The sequence below is a fragment of the Salmo salar genome, chromosome ssa13, assembly GCF_905237065.1.
Source record: "Salmo salar chromosome ssa13, Ssal_v3.1, whole genome shotgun sequence".
Lineage (NCBI taxonomy): Eukaryota > Metazoa > Chordata > Actinopteri > Salmoniformes > Salmonidae > Salmo > Salmo salar.
This window is the reverse complement of record NC_059454.1, coordinates 20,682,811-20,690,159: the sequence shown is the minus strand read 5'-3', so window position 1 is coordinate 20,690,159 and position 7,349 is coordinate 20,682,811.

Sequence of the window (7,349 nt, the reverse complement as noted above, 5' to 3'; positions counted from 1 at the left end):
GGTTGAAATCTTCCTAGAAGTGACACAGGGTTGACGGAGGTAAATGTCAAAATGCAGTATTTTGGCACTTTAGCAATCCTTTATTCATATATAAAAATCTGATTTATTGAATGTTCCATGTGGTCTATATTAAAGGGTACTACATTTAGCAGGCATTTAAAATGCAATATTGGTGCACAATTTATACATAACTAGCAAAGGGATGCAAAAGGGACTCTTCGTGAAATAACCCAGTTCAACACACTCACACGCAGCTACTCCCGTTACATATTTTTGTCGGCCACATGCTGTATCTACATACTGTATAAGGACTATTAGCTACATACAGTTGAAGTCGGAAGTTTACATACACTTAGGTTTGAGTCGTTAAAACTCGTTTTTCAACCACTCCACACATTTCTTGTTAACAAACTATAGTTTTGGCAAGTCGGTTAGGACAGCTACTTTGCATGACACAAGTACTTTTTCCAACAATTGTTTACAGACAGATTATTTCACTTATAATTCACTGTATCAAAATTCCAGTAGATCAGAAGTTTACATACACTAAGTTGACTGTGCCTTTAGAATATTCCAGAAAATGATAGCAGATAGGCTAATTGACATCCTTTGAGTCAATTGGAGGTGTACCTGTGGATGTATTTCAAGGCCTACCTGAAAACTCAGTGCCTCTTTGCTTGACATCATGGGAAAATCAAAAGAAATCAGCTAAAACCTCAGAAACAAACATTGTAGACCTCCACAAGTCTGATTCATCCTTGGGAGCAATTTCCAAGGTACCATCTGTACAAAAAATAGTATGCAAGTATAAACACCATTGGACCGCGCAGCCATCATACCGCTCAGGAAGGAGACGCGTTCTGTCTCCAAGAGATGAACGTACTTCGGTGCGAAAAGTGCAAATCAATCCCAGAACAACAGCAAAGGACCTTGTGAAGATGCTGGAGGAAACAGGTACAAAAGTATCTATATCCACAGTAAAACAAGTCCTATATCAACATAACCTGAAAGGCTGCTCAGCAAGGAAGAAGGCACTGCTCCAAAACCGCCATAAAAAAGCCAGACTACGGTTTGCAACTGCACATGGGGCCAAAGATTGTACTTTTTGGAGAAATGTCCTCTGGTCTGATGAAACAAAAATATAACTTTTTGGCCATAATGACCATCGTTACATTTGGAGGAAAAAGGGGGAGGCTTGCAAGCCGAATAACACCATCCCAACCGTGAAGCACGGGGGTGGCAGCATCATCTTGTGGGGGTGCTTTGCTGCAGGAGGGACTGGTGCACTTCACAAAATAGATGGCATCATGAGGATGGAAAAAGATGTGGATATCTTGAAGCAACATCTCAAGACGTCAGTCAGGAAGTTAAAGCTTGGTTGCAAATGGGTCTTCCAAATGGACAATGACCCCAAGCATATTTCCAAAGTTGTGGCAAAATGGCTTAAGGACAACAAAGTCAAGGTATTGGAGTGGCCATCACAAAGACCTGACCTCAATCCTGTAGAAAATTTGTTGGCAGAACTGAAAAAGTGTGTGCGAGCAAGGAGGCCTACAAACCTGACTCAGTTACACCAGCTCTGTCAGGAGGAATGGGCCAAAATTCACCCAACTTATTGTGGGAAGCTTGTGGGAGGCTACCCAAAACGTTTGACCCAAGTTAAACAATTTAAAGGCAATGCTACCAAATACTAATTGAGTGTATGTAAACTTCTGACCCACTGGGAATGTGATGAAAGAAATAAAAGCTGAAATAAATCATTCTCTCTACTATTATTCTGACATTTCACATTCTTAAAATAAAGTGTTGATCATAACTGACCGGGAATTTTTACGAGGATTAATTGTCAGGAATTGTTTAAAACTGAGTTTAAATGTATTTGGCTAAGGTGTATGTGAACTTCCGATGTCCGATTTTCCAAAATGTTTAAAGGCACCGTCAACCGTCCAGTAAACCTTCTGACCCACTGGAATTGTGATAAATGAAATAATCTGTCTGTAAACAATTGTTGGAAGAATTACTTGTGTCATGCACAAAGTAGATGTCCTAACCAGCTTGCCAAAACTATAGTTTGTTAACAAAAAAGTTGTGGAGGTCAACCATCTCTGCAGCACTCCACCAATCAGGCACTTATGGTAGAGTGGCCAGACGGAAGCCGCTCATTAAAAGGCTCATGACAGCCCGCTTGGAGATTGCCAAAAGGCACCAAAATGACTCTCAGACCATGAGAAACAAGATTATCTGGTCTGATGAAACCCAGATTGAACACTTTGGCCTGAATGCCAAATGTCACCTCTGGAGGAAACCTGGTACCATCCCTACGGTGAAGCATGGTGGTGGCAGCATCATGCTGTGGGGATGTTTTTCAGCGGAGTACAGAGAGCTCCTTGATGAAAACCTGCTCCAGAGCGCTCAGGATCTCAGACTGGGGCAAAGATTCACATTCCAACAGGACAGCAACCCTAAGCACACAGCGAAGACAACACAGGAGTTGCTTCAGGACATGTCTCTGAATGTCCTTGAGTTTCCAAGCCAGAGCCAGGACTTGAACCCTATCGAACATCTCTGGAGAGACCTGAAAATAGCTGTGCAGCGATGCTCCTCATCCAACCTGACAGAGCTTGAGAGGATATGCAGAGAAGAATGGGAGAAACTCCCCGAATACAGGTGTGCCAAGCTTGTGGCGTCATACCCGAGGCTGTAATCGCTGCAAAAGGTGCTTCAACAAAGTACTCAGTAAAGAGTCTGAATACTTATGTAAATGTAATTTTTCAGTTAAAAAATATTTATAAATTAGCAAAAATGTCTATGGGGTATTGTGTGTACTGTGTAATCCACCCACCTGACAGGTGTGGCATATCAAGAAGCTGATTAAACAGCATGGTCATTACATAGGTGTACCTTGTGCTGGGGACAAAAGGACACTCTAAAATGTGCAGTTTTGTCACACAACACAATGCCACAGATGTCTCAAGTCTTGAGGGAGTGTGCAATTGGCATGCTGACTGCAGGAATGTCCACCAGAGCTGTTGCCAGAGAATGGAATGTTCATTTCTCTACCATAAGCCACCTCCAATGTTGTTTTAGATGATTTGGCAGTATGTCCAACTGGCCTCACAACCGCTGACCACATGTAACCATGCCAGCACAGGGCCTCCACATCCGGCTTCCTCACCTGCTGGATCGTCTGAGACCAGCCACCCAAAGAGCTGATGAAACTGTGGGTTTGCACAAGCGAAGAATTTCCACACAAACTGTCAGAAACCATCTCAGGGAAGCTCCTCTGCGTGCTCGTCGTCCTCACAAGGGTCTTGACCTGACTGCAGTTTGGCGTCATAACTGACTTTATTGGACAAATGCTCACCTTCGATGGCCACTGGCACGCTGGAGAAGTGTGATCTTCACAGATGAATCCCAGTTTCAACTGTACCGGGCAGATGGCAGACAGCGTGTATGGCATCGTGTGGGCAAGCGGTTTGCTGATATCAACATTGTGAACAGAGTGCCCCATGGTGGGGTTATGGTATGGGCAGGCAGGCAGGCAGAAGCTACACACAACGAACACAATTGCATTTTATCGATTCCAATTTGAATGCACAGAGAAACTGTGACAAGATCCTGAAGCCCATTGTCGTGTCATTCATCCGCCACCATCACCTCATGTTTCAGCATGATAATGCACAGCCCCATGTCGCAAAGGATCTGTACACAATTGCTGGAAGCTGAAAATGTCCCAGTTCATCCATGGCCTGCATACCCACCAGACCTGTCACCTGTTGAGCATGTTTGTGATGCTCTGGATCAACATATACAACAGCGTGTTCCAGTTCCCGCCAAGCAACTTTGAACAGCTATTGAAGAGGAGTGGGACAACATTCCACAAGCCACAAGCCACAATCAACAGCCTGGACAACTCTATGCGAAGGAGATGTTTTGCGCTGCATGAGATAAATGGTGTTCACACTAGATACTGATTGGTTTTCTGATCCACGCCCCTACTTTTTGGGGGGGTATTTGTGACCAACAGATGCATATCTGTATTCTCAGTCATGTGAAATCCAGGGCCTAATGAATATATTTCACTTGACTGATTTCCTTATATGAACTGTAACTCAGTAAAATCTTAGAAATCGTTGCATGTTATATTTTTATTCAGTGTAGTTTCCTGGACAGAATTCAAAATATGTGTGTGTCTTTTGGTCTGTATGAGAGTGTGTGAGTGGGAGAGCTAGGGTATGTGTGTGAGTCTGTGTTATGCTGAAAACAGGCGGGATAGTGTCTGCCTAAGTGTAGGAGAGGGAGCAGGAATAAATGTATTTTTCTGTCTGTGTGGGTGTTGTTGCAAGCAGAGGCTATTTTGTCTGAATGAATATACTTACTGTATGAGAGGAAGAGATGGAGGACTGATGTATGCATTAGTCTGTGTGTCCATAAGAGAGTAGCATATAGTGTCTGTGCTGCAGGGGCGCAACTTTGGTTTTAGAAGTGGGGGGGGGTATCCAGCCGGATAAACATTCCAAACAGCCTACCCAACCACTCGGAGGCATCCGCATGGTCCTAAAGCACACCGTTGCCTCGTTTTGCATCACATTCCAATGATAAAACTGGGGGGGGGGACAAAAATGCCATTTCGGAATGCCATTCCGTCCCCAGTGAAAGTTGCACCCCAGCTGTGCTGTGTTTGAGTGAGAGACATTTTAAACTGGAGGGCAAAGCATGACTTGCAGAAGTGTGTGTTGCATGTGTATGAAAGAGAGATGGAGAGCGAGAGCTGAACCGTGTATTTGTGTGTGTGAGAGAGAGCTGCTGTTTGTGTGTGTTGTGTGTGGGATTTAAAGCTAGTTGTGTGTGTGTGTGTGTGTGTGTGTGTGTGTGTGTGTGTGTGTGTGTGTGTGTGTGAGTGAGAGAGATGGAGAGTTGGAGTGGCTGTAGGTAAATGATTGATGAGGAAGCACTGCATGGTTCTTACTACCTCCTCCTCTGGCTTCCGTGGTATGCTGGAATGGAGGGTGTTGAAACTGATATCATCTCTTGCTGTGGTAGGCATTCCCAGTGCCCATAGACCAGTGATCCACACAACCCTCTGGTAAACAGAGTGATGAACATTCCCTCAGCCAAACGTATCAGGGGAAACAGTATTAAACTATACAATAACATCTGTAAAACATCTTTCAAGCAAGACGTTCATCAGATGTAGAGCCAGAATATCACATTTCTGAGTTTGGTAATTACCTTGTAAATACTTTTACATTGAATTAAGTTAATTTTTATTGAGTTTATTCCCTTGCACCTGTTACTAAAATACCAGGTTTGCTGTTCCCAGATGGTGCAGTATACCACTCTCTACCATACCATCTTCTCAATGACTGTCACTAACTAACCAATGTTCAACAGAATATTATATTTGCATTGTGTTCAAATCGAGCTTTATTTATACAGCACTTTTCAGACATGGAATGCAACGCAATGTTCTTCGCATGCAAAAACTCATAAAAACAATGAAAATAAAATATTTACTACAAAAAAACTAAAGAATCACAAATGAAACTGAAAGACTAAAAAGCTACCTAAGGAAAAACAAAGCTAAAAATATGTTTTAAGATCTCTTAAATATGTCCACAGTTTCGGCCCCCCTCAGGTTCTCTGGCAGAGGCTGGGGGCATAATAACTGAAGTTAAAGGGCAGTGCCAGAGGACCTGAGGGAACTACTGGGTACATAAGTTAAAAGCATGCCTGACATGTATTGTAGTGAAGAATCGTGGATTGATTTAAAAAACAATAGAAGAATCTTAACATTAATTCTAAAACTCACAGGCAGCCAGTGCAGACCTTAAAACGTGTGTAATGTGTGCCCTCCATCTGTTCTTGGTCAGTACCCGTGCGGACAATTCTGTATGTTTTGCAGTTGACCAATGGCTTTCTTGGGTAGACCAGACAGTACATTGTCCATAAAAGCATGGATGAGTCTCTCTGTATCAACCTTAGAGAGAAACGGCCACACCTTGGCAATGTTCCTCAGGTGGTAAAAAGTTATTTTGGTCACATTACTAATGTGGGATTCAAAATTGAGTTCAGAATCTAAAATAACACCAAGGTTTTTTACCTGGTGTTTTATCTTTATTGCCCGTGATTTAGCTGGAGGAAGTGTTGAGCCATCCATGTGTTTGAATCACCAATACAATTTAATAATTTATCCGTGGAGCTAAAATCCTCTGTTGACATGGAAATGCAAAGTTGTGTATCGTCTGTGTAGCAGTGAAAATCAATGCTGTGCTTTCTGATAACGCTGCCAAGGGGTAACATATATAAACTGAACAGTACCGGACCCAAAATGTAACCTTGTGGAATGCCACTTGTATTTTCTCTGTTATGTTCACTAAGGGTGACAAAAAACTCCCAACCGGTTAAATAGGTCCTAAACCAATTTAGAACTTGACCGGAGAGGCCAAACCACCTCTCCAGTCTGTCCAGAAGGACATCATTGTCGAATGCAGCACTTGAATCCAAGCGCACGAGGACAGAGAGCTGTTTGGTGTTGGCACTAAGATCATTTGCCAATTTATCTAAGGCTGTCTCTGTGCTGTGGTGGGCACGAAAACCAGATCGGATTTTTTTTTAAATACAGTTGGCACTTAAAAAGGCATTTAGCTGTTTGAAAACCAATTTCTCCAGAATGTTGCTTACAAATGTATGTTTGGAGATTGGTCGAAAATTGCTAAAAACGGAAGAATCTAGATTACTTTTCTTCAGAAGGGGTTTCACCATAGCAGTGTTTCGTACAGTGGGGAAAGTGCCTGTGAACAGGGAGTGATTAACAATAGCTTGCATCTCTTCAGATATGCAATTAAAAACTGTTTTGAAGGTAGTGGGGTGGGGATAGGATCGAGAAGGCAGAAGCCTTAAGTTGTGATGTCACTTTCCTGAGCATGTCTGGATCAACCAGGGAAAGTAACTCCATAGTGCCTTTGCGTGGTAGGCTAGGGCACATATCATCAAACTTCTCATCAGGTCTTGTTTGTCTGATACCCAGCCTAATGTTTCATCTTTGAAATGTGCTGCAAACTCGTCACATTTACATGTGGAGGAAACACGTTTGCAATGTTGACATTTTCACATTTTTGTCTATAAGAGTAGGAATCATATGTCAAGCTAGATGTTTACATTTCATTTCTACACATTTTTATCAGCTAAGACCCGTGCTGTAGTGCTAAACCTGCACACACACTCATCCAGTTTTATGTATGTGATTAAAACACCGCCCACAGTGTTCCACTTGAGATGAAGGACGGATGGGAGTCAGTATGGAGTCTCTGTGATGAGGACATAGCACTGCACAACACTGCCCTTCC